Below are 22,452 nucleotides of genomic sequence, written 5' to 3'. Positions count from 1 at the left end.
AAAAATTTAGGGTCGAATTTACATTTAAAAATTATTTTGATAACAAAAAAATTAAGCTAACATATATATGGCTTAATAAGTCCTAATACAACAATAAACAATTGACATTGGTGTACCCAATGAGCATTATTATGTAAAACAATGCACAGTTTTTTCATTTAATAGTAAAACAACAGTAGATGTAGTTAAAACAGTCAAAACAAAAAGTTTGAACTCAAGTAGATCAATGGTATATGGATTTAAAGACTGCAGAAGTAACAATATTATTTTACTATTTAAAAAACTTTAAAGCTACTGCCCTGGATTTAAAGCTAATTGCCCTAGGATAGCAGATTTCCTAGTCCCTGTTTAGAAAAATATAAAACCTAGTTAGTTAAAACAAAAGAAAAAAATGGGAGATCCCCAGGTATTAGATGGCTGACAGGCTTAGGTAAAAGAAAGATTTCATCTGTTGTGCTTTTAGAATAGGATATGGGAACCCAGGACACAAAAAGGGCAGGAATAATCTAGATTAGAGAGCCTCAAATGTCAGACATTCAATTTTCATTCAATCCAGCTTTGTTTTTTGTCACACTTCATAGCATTATATTCTTAATATTTTTCTTTAATTTGGCTTGTTTTTTTTTTCCTTTCAATATTCACTTTTACTTTACCTTTAAAAATATCATGAAATGCTTGACTTGATATACTATAGTTGACCCCTGAACAAGGTGGGCGGTAGAGTCACCAACCCCTCCCGTCAAAAACCTAATGTTAACTCTACTGAAATTAAAATAAAATGATAATTAAAAAAAAGAAAGAAAATCCACCTAAAACTTTCAGCTAACTCCTAATAGCGTACTGTAAAAACTTAACTTCTAATAACATAAACAGCCAATTAACATGCATTTTATATGCTATATGTATTTTATATTGTATTCTTACAATAAGATAAGCCAAAAAAGAGAATGCTATTAAGAAAATCATAAGGAAGAAAAAGACACTTATAGTACTGTATTTATTTATTCAAAAAAGTCCATGAATAAGTAGACCTGTAAAGTTCAAACCTGTGCTGTTCAAGTATCAATAGCAGTTGTATTTTTTTGTTTAAACATACATAAAATAAATACATATCTTATAATTTTAATGGATTGTCTTTGTATCACCTAAAGTCATCTTGCAGCTCACACTTGGGAAACCACACTGTTCTACAGAGACAGGCCCAGCAATATACATGGTGATACAGGGCACAGGAACCAACATAAACAATAAGAAATTAATGGATGGGAAATGGCTGATAAATACCAAGTCTAGCCAGGAGAAACTTCATGTCTTTTCCTTGTTCTACTAGCAGCCAGAGAAAAGGGCTAACTCTAGGCCTAGAGCAGAATGGGTTCAAGATGAGTCTGGAACATCTTGGTATGCCAGAAAGTCAAAAGTTCCCCAAAAGATAAATGAGTAAAAGCGGGGCTTTTCACGAGGACTTAAGAGCCTGCTCACAAGGGCCAATAGTTGCCAAATCTGGGATAAATCTGAACACCAAAATAACTAAGGAATTACAGACCAGCTATTCTCAAATTCTTATGGGGAACTCTGTAGGGTGCCTATAATCCTTTTAAGGGGACCGCGAGGCCAACCCTATTTTAATAATAATACTAAGAATGTTATCTGCCTTTTTCATTTCCATTCTTTCATGAATGTACAGTGAAGTTTTCCAGAGGCTACATGTGATACAGCAACAGACTGAATAAGGAAGCAGATATGAAGAACTCCAGCTGTCTTTTATTAAGCTAGACATCAGGGAGATTTGTAAAACATAAAGCAACGCTACTCTTTTCTCTAAATGTTTCTGTTTGGGAAAGTATAGTTATTTCTGATAAAAAAAAATATACTCTTTATGTAAACAACAAAAATATTTTATGTGATTGTTTTACTAGTTTTATTTTTTTTAAAGATTTATTTTTGAGAGAGAGGGAGAACGAGTGGGAGGACAGGCAGAAGGAGAGAATCTTTAAGCAGATTTCCCGCTGTGCGTGCAGCCTGACACTAGGGCTTGATCTCATGACCTATGAAAGCATGACCTGAGCTGAAACTAGGAGTTGGGTGCTCAACCGAATGAGCTACTTAGGTGTCTTGTACTAGTTTTATTTTTAAAGAATTAATAAGCATTTAAAATTTGGTTTTAGTTTCAAAATGATAAATATAAATGCATATCTCATAAACAAAGCTCTTTCAATACTTGTGAGAAGTTTAAAGAGATCCTGAAACTAAAATGCTTGAGAACTAAATATGCTACTAGAAGAAAGAAAAAAAGGAATCCATAAAGGCAAACTGCTAAAAGACAGAGATAAATAGATGGATAAATAAATTGGGGAGATAAAAGGGCTCTTGCTTACCACAGTAGCGAACAGTAACTGTGGAAGAAGTGCCAGAGCTGAAATACCATCATTTTTTAACGGTTATGATAAAGACCAGTTCTGTAAGAATCAATAATGGAAGGGGATTTTGTTTTTGTTTTTATTTGGAAGTAATTTCCCTTTCCTCTGAATATAGGGTGTTCTTACATATTTGAAAGGTGAATAAAGCTTACATACTGAAAGATGGTTGGGTTAGGAACTGTGAAGTTTCTAATTTGGTACCTATAAATACTGCCTTCCTATGGTCTTAGTAACCCCATAGTTAAGACCTTTGAGAGGCACCGGTCATAGGCAGGTGACATCAACAGTTCTGAAAAATGAGACAGCAGACTTATGCATCTCTCCTTCTCTAGGCACTGCTCCTTCCCTAATCCAAGGAAGAAGTTTGGGCAGCCTTTAATCTTTAAATTTTGGACCTTCGGAACTCACAAGGTATCTATCACAGTGAAGGAGGGATTTTCTTCCACCATTACTAAATCAAAGCTGGAGGCCTACATTGGTTGTGATCTATCGGGACATATAATCCTTGGTGATGTTTCCAACCAGCTGCCTACTTCCAGCCCAAAATTTCTCACTGGTGGGGTAGTGTGAGGGGTGAATACATTGGGAGGTGACTTTAGGGTGGAAAAAGAGTTTGGGTTGAGTGAGGTGACACATTTCTAAGATATCTATGGCCCTGTAAATAAGCAAGATTGATGCCTGACAGGAACCCCTGGTTTGGAGAAATGGTGGTAGAATGGCCAGGGTTAAGGTCCTTTCTGTCTGGCTGATATCTGGCCTTTACCCCACTGGCAGGGATCAGTGCAACCAGGTGATAATTTTATTTTATTTATTTATTTATTTTTTAAAATTTTTATTTATTTATGATAGTCACAGAGAGAGAGAGAGGCAGAGACACAGGCAGAGGGAGAAGCAGGCTCCATGCACCGGGAGCCTGACGTGGGATTCGATCCTGGGTCTCCAGGATCGCGCCCTGGGCCAAAGGCAGGCGCCAAACCGCTGCGCCACCCAGGGATCCCCAGGTGATAATTTTAAATCAGTTTGTCTGGTGATATATAAAAGACTGAATTTTGCATACGAAAGGAGGCTTGGAAGTGTTGGTGCATAATACATGAAAATAAGGACTACTGAAAGCCAAGACCCGCACAGTTCATCCATTGGTTAGATTTGGAGACTTTTTTAAAAAAAATATTTTATTTATTTATTCATGAGCAACAGAGAGAGGCAGACACAGGCGGAGGGAGAAGCAGGCTCCATGCAGGGAGCCCGATGTGGGACTCGATCCTGGGACTCCAGGATCACACCCTGGGCAGAAGGCAGGTGCTAAACCGCTGAGCCACCCGGGCTGCCCAGATTTGGAGACTTTTAATCTTGTTATAGTGAAGTATCATAAATTTAAAAAAAGAACATTAAGAGTACTAAAATAAGAATTCTTATACTGAAAGCCATTTCCACATATGACTTAAAGGATAATTTGATTGAAGTTACTCAGATGTAATGTCTATTTATTAACAGCCTGCTATGTAGCAGGCAGTGTTTAGGTGTTTTCCATATATCATCTCTTGTCTTTAAAACATCTTTTATAGATGAGGAAAAAAAGGCATAGGATGATCAGCTTATCCAAATGTGCATAGCCAAGTAATACAGCCAGCATTTGAACCTAAGCATTTTTATTGACTTCCACCCCTAAGCACTTCCCATTTAAGATTTTAAAATTAGCATTTACAAAGTTTGCATACAGTATCATTACAGATATCCAATTAAAAACTAACATTTTATTTATAGTTATAAACTATTATTTTCCCATAGTGATCAGATGAGGCATATCTGCTTGAAAATGTGATGGTTTTATAATTTGACATATTCTACATATATTTATATGAGCATGGATGACTATCTCAGCAGGTCTCAGCAGGTAGTACCTTTTTTATAAAGCAATTAAAGAGGCCATCCAGATAAGCTTTCAGAATTTTTAAGATGGCCAATGAGTTCAATGGATTACCTAAAATCTTATTAGTTTCTTCATACTTATAGGTTTCCCATAAGGAATCTCTGCGTCTATCTTACAAAATCCAAAATTAACTCTGTTTAAATCATTAATTTTTTAAAAGCCATAAATATAATTTGCAAAACTAAAGTCTGAAAGAACATGTGAAGAATATCATAATTTAAGAAAAAAGATGAATGTACTACAAATTTGTGCCTGTGGTTTCCACTTGGACAATAAACTCTTATTCATTGTTTATTTTTTAAGTTCATAGTAATCTTAAATGCAAACAAAAACTTAAAGTTCTAAAAATATGTTATTTAGCCAACAAATATGTATTGAATAGTCCATTATATTAATCCAGGAAGATTTATAGTCAAAAGTTATATAGGTTTTCTGAATGCATTTCCAAATCAAGGATGGGGGTCCTAGAAATGTCTAGTATTTTACTGCATTTGTTTCCTGTTTCTATAGAAATCAAACATTTTTTGTGTAAAAATCATTTATTTTCCAAACTGCAAGGAATTTTCAACCCTTAGAAAAAGTATAATTACACTTGCTCCCCCACTCCCAAAAGGAGGTAAACATGAAAGACTCATTGCTATTTAGTCCATGTAATAATGTGTTCACTCTAAAGAAATAAAACAGAAGCAGCCATTTCAGGTTTTGATTGACACGCAGGTAATCAGTTATTGGAAGTACTTTTATTCATCTAATACATTCTACAATTCTTTGTTAGGCTAAATTGCCTCCAATGTATAAAATATATTTATAATTGAGATCTGAACATTTAAGAAAACAACACAAGAAAACTAACATTCAGTGATCCTGCTATGACTATATCTGAATCATGACATAGGAGTTAAAATGTTTTAAATATGTATACTAAGGAAAGGAATAAAAGGTGCTAAATTTTTTTAGCTAAATTAAATAGGCTTTAAGTTATGCAATCCTAGGTTTTAAAAAGGGTATTGGGGATCCCTGGGTGGTTCACTGGTTTAGAGCCTGCCTTTGGCCCAGGGTGTGATCCTGGAGTCTCAAGATCAAGTCCCACATTGGGCTCCCTGCATGAAGCCTGCTTCTCTGCCTCTCTCTCTCTGTGTCTCTCGTGAATAAATAAATAAAATCTTTAAAAAAAAAAATACTAAAAAGGGTATTTTACAGTAAGGAAATTTATGACTGAAAAATCTACATTTTATTTTTAGTGACAATCACAAGCAAATTCCAATCCTTAATATAAAAAGGAATATTTTCCCCTCTCAAAATAGTATAGTATCAACTAATATAATCAAGATTTTGATTTTTCACTTTGGGAGTCTAACTTGAACAATCAGGGCTATCAAGAGAGAAGTAAAGAGAGTAACTGGAGGAATAAAGAAACAGTAGCAAATACTACCAGAATTTAGAGAATTAGAAAATAATGCCATTTTTCAGCTTGGACTTTGCCCAAACTTTATTTTCAGATTTGAAATGTAGAAGATATGGCTGACTATTTGATTGATTTCTAGATCCAAATAGCTTTATAAAAATCGAGAAGTGGGACGCCTGGGTGGCTCAGTGGTTAAGCATCTGGCTTTGGCTCAGGTCGTGATCCTGGAGTCCTGGGATCGAGTCCCACATCAGGCTCCCTTCATGGAGCCTGCTTCTCCCTCTGCCTATGTCTCTGCCTCTCTCTCTCTGTGTCTCTCATGAATAAATAAAATTAAATTAAAAAAAAAATCGAGAAGTACTTGGTCATTTTACCAAAGATCAAAGAAGAGTTGAAGACTGCACTATTAGCTACCGTTATTAATTCACAGAATATATGACAGTTTTAAATGTGAATAATTTAGTGAAAATAAATAGAGTACATTTTGTGGTGCATTAGTCTTAATTTTTAAAAATATATATTTATTTATTTATCCATGAAATTACTAATACCCTTCATTAATCTATTTAATTTAGTTACCATCAGGCACTACTTATCATTAATGAATAGAAATCTATTTTGATATAGAAAGAAATCACATAATCATCTAATGAACTGTGATAGTCGTCAGCTTAAAAGGAACTATTCTAGTATTTGTGAACCAGATGCCTGAGTATAATATCGGGCTCAGCTGTTAAAAGGTTGAGGTGTCAATAATTTTCAAACTCTTTTCTTTGAAAACATCTTCAATAGGGGTTGAATTTATGAAACCGTTCAAAGCAGAGCTTCCAGAGTTGAGGCAGGGGTCCACAACACCACTTCACCTTTTGCCCCCCCCTTCCCTGGAGGCAACCTTCTCACACTCTGGAGCTCCAACAAGCCCTGTGAATATCACAGATTCAAATCAAGTATCGTATTTTCCAGACTGCAAAACACATTCAAGAACAGGTGTTGGTTCCCTACACAAAATCAAGATCTTGTGAATGGCAGAAAGAGCATCATGTATTTTCCTCCTCCCTACCTTTCACAGACTTCTTCAAGCAATCTGACAGACTCCTGAGTAATCAGGTGGAAGACAAAGAAGGGTTTCCCCAGCAGTCCCACAGTTCAAGGCAATACAAGGTCTACTGAAGACATGGAGCTGTGATTTAAGGCTGAGGCATGGCTGCAGGCCTGCTTCTGGTGTTTAGACCAGAAGAGTTCCATGAGAAATCATTCTCTCACTTGGGAGCAAGAAGTCCTTAGGAAGAGATAAAAACATCCAGATAGCAAAGACGGAGAAATGACTCTTGGGTTCCCAAGGAAGCAGGCCTTCACTGGAGAGGCATTGGCAACATTTCCTTCAGCACCTCAGACCTAGAGGATCTAGTGAAGAGGAAGAAAATGGGGGTAGTCTAAGGCCAACCGGAGTGATGAAAAGACAGGAAAGGAAAGAAACTCTAGGAAGAGTAATTTATTTATAGTATCTCATTATTTTAGTCATTAGTTTTAACTTTCTCTACAATAAAATTTTACCTTGGCTAATAACTAATAAAACTGGAAAACATAAATCTTACTACATTCTCTACTCTAGTTCACCGGCAGAGAGCAAGGCTAATTAATTAATAAATTGTGACTTCACCAAAAGGAAGCCTGTGGAGGCATGAAAAGTAAAGGCTAGTTCCACGTTGCTTGTGAAGTTTGCAATAAAGAGCATTCATCCTGCTATTTTTCCCTACTTATTAACTATTTTCCATTGATGTTCAAAAAGTTTAAGACAATAGTCACAAATAGTGAAGGTCTGTAAAACAGTTAATATTACTTTAAGACAAGTATCTCCAAATATATTCTGCACAAATGCAGACTACCTCTACTAAAGGGTGTACTTGGTAATGCATAGCAGGATATTTACCTACAAAAGAATCAAATAATGAGTCTTAAGAATTCATTCTTAGTAATATATATTAAAGCTTAACATTTTTCCTACTTCTTGCTACTTCTTTATAAGATTCCAGGGTCCAGAGATCATGTATTTTAGCTTAATTTTGCAAAATAACAATAACATTAGGTTAATGTAGTTTATTAATTTTATCTAATTCAGGAGATGAAGATAATCATATTTTAAAAAAAGATTATTTATTTATTTATTCATGTGAGACCAAGAGAGAGAGGCAGAAACACAGGCTAAGGGAGAAGCAGGCCCCATGCTGGAAGCCCAATGTGGGACTCGATCCCAGGACCTCAGGACCATGGCCCCGGCCAAAGGCAGGCGCCAAACCCTGAGCCACACAGGGATCCCCCAAACATAATTATATTTATTGACCAACAATTATGTGTGTGGTACCTAATAGGCACTTTTTATTTTCTTGTTTAATTCTCACAACAATCTTATTTTATAATTGAGTAAAGCTCAAAGAAAATGGATGAGAAAATGTATGTTTTCAATTCTCTAATTTTTACACAGAGATTTAAGAAAATGTACTAGTACAGTCATCTCCTCTGCTACAAAACCTGATGTATCAACATCATCCACACATAATCAAGCTCATACCGCCTCACTTATTTTTTTCTGTCCTTCTTTTACAACCCAGTTTAAAACCACTTTGCATATACTTCCCACATCCTCCCTTTGTTTTGAGAACTGAGAGCAACCTAACTATTGTATGACAACGGCACCACCTATCGGCTGCAAAGGGACAGGGATAATGTAAAATAGCACCTGCTTCTGTACCCTTCAGAAAGACTAATGTGTTGTAATTTGAGTTCTCCTTATCTTCTGCCTTTTATTACACCAATTTGAAAAAAGATTCAGCTGAGTTAAGCCCACTTGAAAACAAATTTTTCCTCATGTATGTTCATTTTTTTCTCCATCTCTTCTTTTAAAAACCTGCAGACTTATTGTGTCTCTCTTGATTCTGATGTTATCCAGTATGTGCTTTTGCTAATATGCAGCAATTCAGATGAACTGTGGATTAAAAGGAATGTGAATTATTCTGGAAATTGAACTACCATTTATAACACAATTTCAATGGAAAAATGCGTTGAATTTAAACAAGCTGCTTACATGTAATTTTTGGCATTCAAGTAATTTGTAGGTTGGAAACTTGTTATAATACTAAAACATGTAAAAGTGTGAAGTCTTTTACTGAGGTTTCCAAGGCAAATAAAGGAATAGGGTTGTAAAACAAAGCAGTACTGCATATATTCCACTCCCCTCTTCAGAGTTGATAAACATCTGCTTTGTCCTGTGGAATTTGAATCTTGCAATACACAGAGTGGAACACTGAAATATTTGTTGATAATGATGAGGTCCACTGCTATTTTGCAGTGGCTCATTAAAGTTACACCAATGATACAGGGGGAAACAGCTCTCAATATTCTGACTTTTATCTCTGTGATGAAAACTACCAGGATAACATATTTCACTCTAATCACTTAATGAGCTCTCATCATGAACTTTTGTTTAAAGCAATGCTCTACTTGGAAGACCCTACATTTCTGTGACAGAGAGTTCTATATCTTCCATGTCTTAAGTATCTAATCCTTGAAGTCCTATCTTTATGGTAAACCCCGTGAATTCCCATCTGAGGACATTCTGTGCTGAAACAGGAGAAACATGTAAGATTGCTCAAGCAAATTGGTTATTATGAAGTCACTTTCATTGCTGGTACCAATCAAGTAGCAACGCATTTTTGTCCCTTTGTCTATGTCCTGCATCCCAGTCCTGGAAACCTCCTGAAATTCTAATTTGAGTTCAATTCTTTTAAGCAGGAAAATTCTGCCACTGCCCATAAATATTATAACCCCAAGTGTTCTCATCTGCCTAGACAGAGCCTATTCCCTTACACTGAGACCTGCCTATGGCCTAATCCTGATGTCCAATGCCCAGGTGTATGGCCTTCTGCTTCCTGTAAGCTATATTCCTGCCTTGCAAATCACCTGCCCAGCATCATTTTATTGGCTCCCCAAAACTCTGGAAACCTATGGTGTTGGCTGTTTCATCAGTAATTATGACATCCATCCCACCCTAATTTCCCATTGCTTTTCTTTTTTAAAATCAAAGTTTTTTTTTTTTTAAAGATTTTATTTATTCACGACACACACACATACACACATGCAGAGACACAGGCAGAGGGAGAAACAGGCTCCATGCAGGGAGCCTGACGTGGGACTCAATCTCGGGTCTCTAGGACCAGGCCCTGGGCTGAAGGCGGCGGCACTAAACCACTGAGCCACCCAGGCTGCCCCTCCCCACTGCTTTTCCTTTCAAATATCTCAAATCCTTTGATAGCACTATCATTTTCCTCATTTCCTAATTCAAAAACTTCAGTTGTTCTTATAATATGAATATACTTAACACTACATTTTTATAGTTAGGTTGACAAATACTGTTATTATTTTATTTTATTTTATTTTATTTTATTTTATTTTATTTTATTTTATTTTTTTAAAGATTTTATTTATTTATTCATAGAGACAGAGAGGGAGAGGCAGAGACACAGGCAGAGGGAGAAGCAGGCATCATACAAAGAGCCTGATGCGGGACTCGATCCAGGGTTTCCAGGATCACACCCTGGGCTGTAGGCGGCGCTAAACCGCTGCGCCACCGGGGCTGCCCTGTTATTATTTTTTAACCACAAGTGAAATTTTGTTTGGAAGTTGACTTTTAATAATAAAGTACAAGGTGTAAAGGGCAGAAGGATTTGAGCCAAGTGGTCAGGTGTCCTACACCACACCGGGGCCTGGGTGAGCTACATAAACTGCTACTGTTGCTGCTGCTTGCTGGCTGGTCTCCCTTGCTGGCAAGGTCCTTGGCCTTCTCTGAGGCTGCCAATGCCTTCTCCTTTGCCTTCTCTGTGGCTTCCTGGGCTTTCTCAACAAGAGTTTTGGAAAGGTCCCTCACCTTGCAGCTTTGCCAAGATGTATTCAAAGGCCTTCATAGTCTTGGTCAAACTGCTTTGAACAGGGTGAGGCCAAACTTCAGGACAGGACACAAAATAAGCTAGAGGAGACCCAGGCTTCCTGGTGTATTTCCGCCCTACTGCTGTTGCCAGAGTTCACACAGTAAATGCATCATTCCTCCACCATCATCAGCTGGGTGGGGTTGATGTTTCAGGTGAAGGTGGTCATGGTCTGCTTCTGGTGGGTCCAGAATGAAATCCTCTAGGATGTGCACTGACTGAACCACAATGGCAGGAAACAGTGGTTAGGCCTCACAGGGCACCCTGCTGGTCTTGGTCAGGAGACCTCAGATAGGAGCTTCTGGTGAGGGGTCACCTTTCAGTGCACTGTGTCTTCTGTCAAGATACATTGCTATAGGGATCTGGGCACCAAGACCTGGTCCCAGGCACTCGGGAGCACGCTCAGGCCCAGGAAATACTTCACCTCCAGCAGGGCATTGGGCTTAATGCAGCAGCATGTGGTGGGGGTGGGAAATGGGGGGTGGGAAGTGGGGGATATGGATGGGGGGTTAGGGGTGCGCCTGCCAGGCAGCAGCTTACTCCCCTCTGTGCCACACCGATGCAGCTGCCACCACCCTGAGGATAGTTGTTGGCTACAACTAAAAATTTTAAAACCTTTTTTTAAAAACATCAATTGATTTTACTACTAGATTTTTTACCCTCCCCAATAAGGCCAACCTTTCAACAACAAAAATAAAATAATGTAAAAAAAAAAATATATATATATATATAATGTTCCTCTGACTTATTCCTTTTATTTTATTTTATTTTTTAATTTTTTAAAATTTTTTATTTATTTATGATAGTCACACACACAGAGAGAGAGAGAGAGAGGCAGAGACATAGGCAGAGGGAGAAGCAGGCTCCACGCACCGGAAGCCCGACGTGGGATTCGATTCCTGGTCTCCAGGATCGCGCCCTGGGCCAAAGGCAGGCACTAAACTGCTGCGCCACCCAGGGATCCCTGTTCCTTTTATTTTAATGTTTTACATCACCACTCTCATCCAGGCTCCTCTTATTTCATGCTCATATTAATTGAAAAACCTTTCTAACCATACTGCATTCTGGTTGTCTATTCTTTATTGTTCAGAAGTCCTTTCTTAAAAAAAAAAAAAAAAAAAAAAAGTCCTTTCTTTAGGGAACCATTCACTATTTCATTCCTTTTTTATTTATTTTATTTTTATGTTATGTTATTTATTTATTTATTTATTATTTATTATTTATTTTTGTTTTATTTCATTCCTTTTGATCCTGCTCTGTCCACTGAGGTTGGGGGGGAGGCTATTACCCCTCTATCCAAGAGGGAGGATTGTGAACTAAATTTGGCCATAGTATTACAAACCTTTAGCCACAAAAACTATTTCAGGGATGGACATATGACACCAGCTTGGCCAATCAGCATTTCCTTAAAAATTTTGCTGGAGCATCCAGGAAAGACTTATAACCTCTATGATCATGAGTTATAAAGACCACAGAGATCTGAAACTGCTGGGGCCATGTATCTCACATTGCAGAGAAAAACCTAACTATGAATGAAACTAATTTGGAGGAAGATACAGCCATGTGATAGTGAAAACATATCCTCATGATATTGAGCTCTTGAATCTAGTTCAACTTCTGTTCAGTTATATTTTCTAAAATACTCTATTAGTTATGGTGGGCTAAGCTGTGGTTAGCAAATGGACTCTAAAAATAAAGTAGCTTAAATAAGAAGTATATCTCTTTCTTATGTAACTGTCCTGGGTGGATGTTCAGGTAGGCCAGCTAGTCATTTAAGGATCCACGTAGTCATTTAAGGATCCAGACTGATGGCTATCCAGCCATCTTCAACACATGATTTCCAAGGTTTCCCTGAGCACTGCTATTTCATTCAGCCAGAAAGAACAAAGAGCACTGAGAAACAAAGGGAGATTGTTAATGGTGAGGCCAGGAAGTGACTCAGTTCACTTCCAGTTACAATGCACTAGAGAAAACTTGGTCATCTAACCATACCTAGTTTTAAAGGAAACTGGTAAATATTGTCTACCTGTATGTCCAGGAAGAAGAAGAAAGTGGATTTTGGTGGAAAAATTAGTGGTCTTTACAAATATACTCCTGATTAATCTAAATCAACAAAGACACTGAATACCAGGCCATATCAACATTGCCCCAGAAAGACTGTTACTGAAATAAAAAGTCTGGTAAAATATTATTAGCCATATTTCAGTGCTATAATAAAAAATACTTGAAACATAACAAATCTATCAAAAGATGTTGTCAAGGATACTCGTTCATTACACTGCCTAAAGTCTACTTATTAAAAGCATGAGAAAAGCTCATATTAAATATCAGTACTAAGAATGATAGAAAAATAATATCATTTTTCTCTTGTAGGACTAAGATTAGCAACACTGACCCAATGTTACTGAGGGTACAGAAAATTAGCAAGTTTTTATACTGTTTGGAATGTAAATTAGTCAGTATGAATTATGTTACCAAATGTTTCCTTTTCTGGACTACTAAGAAGTTAGGAGTGTGGCCAAAAATTATCTCTAGTGGGGGTATTTACACGAGGTTTTGTACTTTCTTTATTGGTTGATTTTTTAATAAGAAATGTGTACTTTTTTTCAGAATAAAAGCAAAATGAGGTTATGTTTATTTTTGGAAGACAAAAAAATAATCATAGTCTTTCAAAATAGTTGTTTAGATGACTGATGTCATACCCATTGTGAAGTTCTGACCAGAAACCTGACCCTTTTTGAGTTGGTTGCTATGAAGCTCAGAGATGCATTTGCAGTTCTGAGAAAATGTGCAGGTAACTGGAGTTTATATTACAGCCTCATATCTGGCTCCACTTTTTTTTTTTCCTTCACCCTGATTTTACTTTCTCCCTTCAATGCAATGTTATAGCTCTATCTTTGAGTCTTTAATCTCGTATTTCTTCTGGAATGAAGAGAGATTCTATAACACACTTTTATTGTATCACAACTCTATCACTCCTCCTATACAAATCTTAAAATTCCACAATTCATATATTTTTCTTAAAATGAAAATCCAGTTTCTTCACCGTAGTGTTTATTCATTTTAAAAAATACAAAATCTGGGGATCCCTGGGTGGCGCAGCGGTTTGGCGCCTGCCTTTGGCCCAGGGCGCGATCCTAGAGACCTGGGATCGAGTCCCACGTTGGGCTCAAGGTGCATGGAGCCTGCTTCTCCCTCTGCCTGTGTCTCTGCCTCTCTCTCTCTCTCTGTGACTATCATAAATTAAAAAAAAAAAATCTTAAAACACATTTTAAAAATACAGTAAGTATTTATTTACATAAACTCATACATAAACACGTACACTGAACACCTAGGTCTAACACTGTTCTATACATGGGAGAAAGAGTAAGAAGGCTCAAGTCACTCACAGTCTGGTTCAATGGTCCCAGTATCCTTTTTTTTTTTTTTCCAGGATGACTCATATCAGAAAACCTAATGGCCTCACATTCCCAGAGGCATACCAACATGTATGTACAAATATTTAAAGATTCCCAAGGCCAAGGGCTACCGCACCAAGAGTTGTGGCTAGTCTCAGCCACTGACTGCATTAAAACCTCAGACAAGTTTGACAACATAAAAATGAATAAAATACTAAAATAACTCTTTAAATGTGGTGTTATAAGAAAAGTACTTTATGGTTACACTAAGGCAGGAGATTATGTGCAGGATATATTTTACTACAACCAGCACCATAGATTAAAATCATATATAAAAGGCAACAAGCCTGTGATTCAGGGCTCCTCTCACCTGGCAAACAATTACTTACTTACCAGGCCTGCAAGGTCAAAGAGATTAGAGAGATGGTGGAATCAGATCTCAGAAAGCCCAAGAACACCAAGACAAGGTGCTTGGACTTTTTCCTTGGCACAATAGGGAATCACTGGCAAGTTGAATAGAGCAGGACACTAACAGGTTCAAAGATATGTTTTATTTATATATTAAAAAATTTTTTAAGACCTTATTTATTTATTTGAGAGAGAAAGAGACAGAGACAGAGCATGAACAGGGAGGAGGAGGCAGACGGAGAGGGAGAAGCAGACTCCCCACCAAGCAGGGAGCCTAACGTGGGGTTCGATCCCAGGACCCTGAGATCATGACCCGAGCTGAAGGCAGACATGTAACCAAATGAGCTACCCCAGATGTCCCCAAAGATGTGTTTTAAAAGTAACACTTTGGTGACCACTTTGAGGATGAACTGAAAGACAAGACTGGAATACCAGACTACCACAATAATCCAGAGAGAGGTTTATAAAGTGGAATAGATCAAATTTTGGGATTAAAGAGATAGAGTTTAAGACATAGTACTAGGGGCGTTTCTTAAATTATTCCCTTTAATCTCCACTTTGAAACCTAGTACTATTATTTGCATTTTACAGAATAACAAACAGAGGCTTGTCCCAAAATAAACTTGGGTCAAGGTGACACAATTACTTGGTAGAGAAAGTGAAATTTAAATTTCGGTCTATATGATTTCAAAGCCTGTGCATTTTCTACTACCCTGTCATGCCAACCAATATACAACCAAAAATACTTAAATTGCTTTATATAACAAAAATGGTAGTCTGGGGTGAGGGACAGGCTAAATAGGGGTCCTGGTGATGAGCACTGTGTTGTAAGTGATAAATTACTGATTACTACTCCAGAAACCAATACTAACTACACTGTATGTTAACTAACAAAATTTAAATAAAAAAAAAATAAGTTTGGGTATAGTATTTTTCATCAACAGTATATGGAAGATAAAAATCCATGTCTTATTCCTTAAATAACTTTTTAGTACTTGATGAGATCTTAAATTACATGCACTAAAACCAATTTTTACCTGGAAGTATTTTTTTTTTTAATATGGTCTTATTAAAGGAAACTTTTTATACCAAGTAAGGCTGAGCTTATAAAAAAATTACTGTGTCCTTTTGTAATCTATTTATATCACTTTTAATAAAAGGTTACATGACTCTATTGACTCAAATAGCATGTAATTAGAGGCCAAAATCCACATGGATATATTCGATTTTTAAAGTTGCCATGTTAAAATTATATATATATATATATATATATATATATATATATATATATATATATGGCATACACACACACATATTACAAGAATACAAAACTGATGTAAATACAAGATATGTAATTTAGGAGGTTAATGTATATTGGTTTTTAATATACTTTGGCTTCCACAGAGAGATGATAGAGATGAATGGTTTTACCATGTATGTTGTGTCAAAAACAACTTGAAACACATCCACAAAGCTTGACAAAACAGCCCCAATTGTTAGTGTTCTTCTGCCACTATTCACCTCTCACATCACCCATTTTAATTCACTATGGTCAAACTTTATCTCAAAGATAATATTCTGTACTGCCTGATTGCTTCTAACAAAAAGATGAGAGTAATGTATAACTCACAAAGAAGAATAAGGAATGACACTTCTCTATTATAATCTCATCAAGAATAAAAAAATAAAGGTTATGGGGAAAATTCTTATTGAGGGGTTAAGATTAAGATCAACTTTGCTGAGATTGGGAAATAAGGTGATCAGCCCAGGTATAATGGCTTCAAGAGAGTTAGCCACCTAGGGAATAGCTTTTGACAACTCTATCCTCTCAGTGCAAATTATTAAGTATTTCCATTACCCCTATCCTTAGGCAAACTTGCTTATTCAACAAGAATCTTAATTTTATAACTCTGATGCTTCATTCATCACTTCCCATAAAAACAAAAACTATCCATGCCTTTGAAACTATTCGAGGTAACCTATCTGATTAAAGACCATCCACATTTTAAACTCAATCTCCTCTTCAAAAAGTTTAATCTGAGTAAGCACCAACCCCAGGATACAAAAATAATTTGACAACGGAGTTATTTGCCAAGAAATGATATGAATATTTATCTGTTTTTTTTCTTGATTTAAAATGGATAAACAAGCAAACATAACTCCTCAGTGAAAGCTTTATCCAAATGTAATTGTAAAACTCTCCAAATTGCAAAAAGAAGGAAGAGCCAAGGGAATGAAATTTTTTTTGAGGGGGGGTGAATTTTTAAACTTTGTTCCAGTATATATTAGCACTTAAAAAAATTAGACATTGGGTCTTATTCAGAGATACACTTTGAATTCCTGATTTGAAAGAGAAACGAATTCATTTGTCAAAAATAAGAAGGCAATTTTAAAGGGAAAAATATGATACGAAACAAGACTCTCTTGATTTTCCTCACTTTATGTTTAATAAATTGCTCTGGAAATAAACTTTCTTTGTTCCTTTACTCCATCTGCCATGAAGTAAAGATGATAAAATCATTGACCCATGGCTAGGAAGGCTTTCTTTTCACCATAGTGACAGTGTATACCCTTAGATGAAGGCCACTTAAGCTAATTCTAGCATTCATGGCATCACCCAAATACTCTATTTTACTTCTTTTATTTTTCCCAGTTTTAAATATCTCAGCAAGAAACCCTACCTGGATAAGATGTTATTCTGGGATGAATTGGGTTGATTCATATCTAGGTGGTGGGCTCTGTGGTAGGTTATAATCCTACTGACAAAGACAGGATTCTCGTATTTAAACATGAAACATCAGAGAGGAAAATGGTTACTGCCCAACACTAAGGTCCATAAGCAGTGTGCACCTAGGGTAAACCATGAGATGGTTCAGAAATGGCTGAGGTCAACTCAACCTCCAAGAGTTAAGGTACTGTCTTGCTTCACATGTCACTACAAACAGGTGAGATTATCCTGGAATCCTATGCCACCAGCTAAGTGGAAAAACAAATGTTGAATAAACTTCAGATATTTTTTTAACTGCATAGGCAATTAGTTAAGAGCACAGACTATGGAAGGAGACCCCCTGAGTCTGAACTTTACTGGCTTATATTCTTTAGTATTATATAACTTCCTTGTACTCCTATTTCCCTACCTATAAAATAGGGATAATAAAATATCATCATTGGATAAACTTAGTTACTGCATGTAAACTGCTAATAGTGCCTACCACTTACTCAGTATTACATATATTAGCTGTTACTATTATTATAAACTATTCTGTTGGTTGACTACCATTTAAAAGTCATACTACAGGGACGCCTGGGTGGCTCAGTGGTTGAGCATCTGCCTTTGTCTCCCGGTGTGATCCTGGAGTCCCGGGATCCGGTCCCACATCGGGCTTCCTACATGGAGCCTGCTTTTCCCTCTGCCTATGTATGTCTCTACCTCTCTCTCTCTATGTGTGTGTCTCTCGTGAATGAATAAATAGAATCTTAAAAAAAAAAAAGTCATACTACAACTAAACAGAGTATTTAATACTGAACTTAAAGAGAGAACACTCAGGTTATCACATGAAGCATTAAAACAAAAGCAACACAGCAATTTGTACACTGTTCTCCCTTGGGTTCTATGAAGCTAGTGGGAGTTGAAGAGTTATCATATGTCAGGTTTTGATCACAGAGTATAAGATTATGTTTCAGAACTGGCAGTTTTGCTGCTGGCAGGAGAGGGTGGGCAAAGGCAACTCCTGCTACTCAATGTCCAGATTAGCCTGGCACCCTGCACTGAAGTCATACTTCTGCCTGCAAAGCTCTAGTGACTTCAGGATCAAAGGAAGAGCTCAAAAAAGTTGGTAGGAAAGTCAAAGGGGAAATAATTGTGGAGGTAGGGAGAGGGAAATGAATGCAATTTAGGGCTAATTAACTTTGGCAACACTATTACCTTCCCAAGCATGGCGAGTGCTCTCTTACCTGGGATGCAATTAAAGTGCAAAGCAGAATAGAGAAGACCGTTATGTTGTTCACTCTCGATGACCAAAGCACAGCCCAAATATGAATGGTGTATTTTGCCAGGTGTGCTGCAGGGATGCTCACTTCACTTTGGTTTTATAAATTATTTAGCCAAAAGGTGATCTTGAATTGTGGTAAATTCTAGTTCCTTCACAAAACACACATCCAGATTATGTCTTCCAGAAGAGATGTTATAATAGGTAAGAAAACAAATAGCAAAATGGCTATCAGAGACTATGGTTAAATAGCAAGTGTGAGAAGTCACAATGTGCAAAGGAACCCACAAAACAATATAAGCAACTCTTATGTTCTTGGGATGTTTTATTTGAACTTTAAAATTCAGATATAAAGTGACAGGAGTGGATTATAAAAATAATCCTAAGGCCTTTCTATAGATGATAGGAAACCCAGAAACTTTAAAGAAAAGGGTTTTTTTTTTTTTAAAGAAAAGGGTTTTATAATTTTCTTCATAAAAGTAAAATCAAGGGGAGCAAAAAAAAAAATATCATTAAACAAAGTCAAAAGACCAAGTGAAAAAACTGCAGAAAAAAAAGATGTTTAGCCAAATGAAAGGCAAAGGGCTGAATGTTCCTAATATACAAACAGGTTGAACAAAAAGTGAGAACCAATGAAACAATGGATGAAGGCTGTTAATGCTTTTTATATAGGAGAGAAATATATAAATAGGCAAAAAAAGAGATGCACAACCTCACTAATAATTAAAGAAATGTACATTAAAAAGACTTGCTGATCTGTTAGATGAAAATACAGAGCACAGTACAAAAAGAAAACCAGGCAATAATACTGTGATAGGGATTCCTATGGTTCATCCATAGTATGTGCTCTTCTCTACTTCCTCGTACCCTTGAAGATGGGCCTCTGGCAATGGGCTGTGAACTGAAGTAAAACATCTCAGTGCTATTCCAAAATATGTCATTGCTAGTAAAAATAAGCTCTTAAAGCTCTTCTCCTCTATCAAAGTAAAAATGAGGCCACATGTTGCTGTTACAACAGGGTGGAATCTCTCCATCAGTCTGAAACTGTCAACACCCCCACCCTTAACCTGCAGCAGACAAGTGAGAAAGAAACTTGTCATGTTAATCCACCGGAATTTCATGGTTATTTTGTTATCACAGTCCAGCTACCCATCCTGACTCATAAATATACTCCCATTTGCAAAGTGGTTATTTCAGGAGGGGTGAGTAAGTATTATGGTGGACTTCGGCTGTCTGTGTAAAATATTTCTATAATCTTGTATTACTTTTATGACTAGGAAAAAAATTAAAAGGTAAAAAAAATAAGAATAAAATGCTGACATCCAAAGTATAAACACTGGTAACCATTTCCCCAGATTTGCACTACTAGACTTGCAGAAATATTCATTTAGGTTAATATATCAGTCCCTGAAGATTACGCACAGGGAAGCCATATTCCCATTCATAAATGGCTTTTAGTTGGGCCATTTTGAATTTATTATTAATATTCAGGCCCCAAGAAAATTATTACCACACAACACACAGAATTGGGATAGGATACAGGAATAATGTTAAAAAATCAAAAAGAAAGGCCACATGTTTTAGTAGACAAGGAGATAACCTTCATAAGGAAAATAAGTTCAGATAAAAAAATTTCCAAATTGCTGGTAATCAAAATTACTATCCTAAAAAGGTAAAAAGCTCTACAACGATCCTCCTAATAAGGTTTTCTAGAGTCAACCTAACTTCTATCAATTTCATTTTTCTGAAAATAATAATGGAAGTCAAATTAAACCTAAAGCATTCCATGAAAATAGTCTAAGGAATGCCTTGGGAGGGACAAGGTTCCAGGGAAACCCCTTCCTTCTTCCATCAAACCCTGCAATTCAACCTAAAGAGCTTCACTTTTATTATTTTTATTTTTTTATTGGAGTTCAATTTGCCAACATATAGCATAACACCCAGTGCTCATCTCGCCAAGTGCCCCCCTCAGTGCCCATCACCCAGTCGCTCCAACCCCCCTCACCTCCCCTTCCACTACCCCTTGTTCATTTCCCAGAACAAAACGTTTTGTCACCCTCACTGATATTTTCACTCATTTTCTCTACTTTCCCTTTATTCTCTTTCACTAATTTTTATATTCCCCAAATGAATGAGACTATATAATGTTTGTCCTTTTCCGACTGACTTATTTCACTCAGCATAATACCCTCCAGGTCCATCCACGTCGAAGCAAATGGTGGGTATTTGTCATTTCTAATGGCTGAGTAATATTCCATTGTCACTTTTAGGTTTTTGCCACTGTTATTGTCAAATGATATTTTTTGTTAGATTTGTTTATTTTAGAGAGAGAGAGAGAGAGTTTGCAAGCAGGGATGGGGCAGAGGGAGAGAGAATCCTGAAGCCGAGTCCTGGCTGAGCATGAAACCCTAAGATTCAGGGCTTTATCCCAGGACCCTGAGATTGTGACCTGAGCCACCTAGGCATCCCTCACATGAGATTTTGTGTGAAAAAATGACCTGGAGCTGAAAGATAGAAAAACTTTCACCTACAATTGTGATTGTAGGAAGATATAAAGTATTAAACCCCACGAAAGAAAGAGTTATCACATTAGGGTGTCTGCCTTTTGAATAGCTAGTGGTTAAAATCTAGAAAAGGACTCTAATCACTGCAAAGCATACATCATTGTAAAAGGTCAAACAAATAAGTACATGAACATACTACCTATGACATATCTGCATCCAAGCCTCTGAAATAGAGTGGTATATCTGCTGAGACAAGGTCATTTAATCTATAAGTCTATCTAACTACTTCACAACAGGGAAATCTAGACGTTTTATGGCTCAATTCATCTGCATTTGAGGGTAGAAAATCAGATTTACAGATGAACTCAGAATGGAACTCAAAGACAGATGCTGGGAAGAAAGAAATTGCTAGAAGGTCGTGTGTTTCAGATAGGAAAGGGTTACATAGGAGGTATATTTTATCAAATCTCACAATAAAATAGATCCCATTGTGGAAAAACAGCCTCAGGGAACAGGTGAGCAAATCTTCTGGAATAAAACCCCCACCCTGTAGGGCAGTGATCTACTTAGAATATTTCCAGCCCAATGGCAGAGCAGCAAGTTTAAATGGTTGGTAGCTTTCAGTAGTTTGACAAAATTATCCCAAATGCTAATAAAATTGTAACCAGAGCTAATCACACCAATTTAGAGCATTCATTTTCATATCTGAGCTTGAGTTTTTACAAAGCACAACAATAATTAAAGAACAACTGGAGAAAGGTAACTAGGAAACTAGGATGATATGAAACTTACAAGCTACACCTTCTTCAAAAAAGTTGGAAGAAGCACAAAATTAATTTACTAACTAGAAGACTCTGAAATGAAATTAGTCATATCATGATTCAAAGAGACAGTACATAGAGCCCTCTTGTAAAATGAGTTATGTTTTTGTAATGTAACTACTACAGACTTTTAGGAGGCTGTCATTTTGTCCTTAAACTTTTTTTGGTGGCTTCAGGAATGTCCAGTGTGGCAAGTTACACGTAACAGTTGCTCTACATATTTTCTTGATTAATTCCTATCAATCCCTAAATGTAACTGTTTTTAAAGTTGGTTTCCACTTGCTGGGTTTTTCTTAAAGCAGAATTCACCAGCATTCTTTTAAAAACACAATATTTTTCCTATCTATCTGGCTTATTCATATGGTTCAAACATAAAGTATAAAATGGTATACAATGAAAAAACTCCCTTCAATGCCTATGTGCTTTCTGCTGAGTTCCTATCCCTGCACCCACATACAACTGGTAACCCTTCTTGATTAGTTTATCCTTCCAGAAATTATTATGCGCAAGGAAGTCAATATAAATGTATGTACATACACACAGACATATAATTTCCCCTTTTGTTTTTCCACAAATCACTTACTCTATAAACTGTTTTTGC

At 36.7% G+C, this 22,452-nt stretch overlaps 1 protein-coding gene and 1 pseudogene across 1 annotated transcript in view; both read right to left on the bottom strand.

Annotated features, from left to right (window-relative positions):
• NDUFAF2 (NADH:ubiquinone oxidoreductase complex assembly factor 2) overlaps positions 1-22,452 on the bottom strand; it is a 147,602-nt gene that overhangs the window by 58,572 nt on the left and 66,578 nt on the right. The window lies entirely within an intron of this gene.
• On the bottom strand, positions 10,522-18,474 carry LOC112660351 (PRELI domain-containing protein 1, mitochondrial-like; annotated as a pseudogene).

Source organism: Canis lupus, chromosome 2 (assembly GCF_003254725.2).
Source record: "Canis lupus dingo isolate Sandy chromosome 2, ASM325472v2, whole genome shotgun sequence".
NCBI lineage: Eukaryota > Metazoa > Chordata > Mammalia > Carnivora > Canidae > Canis > Canis lupus.
This window is presented reverse-complemented; position numbering and strand designations above follow the sequence as displayed.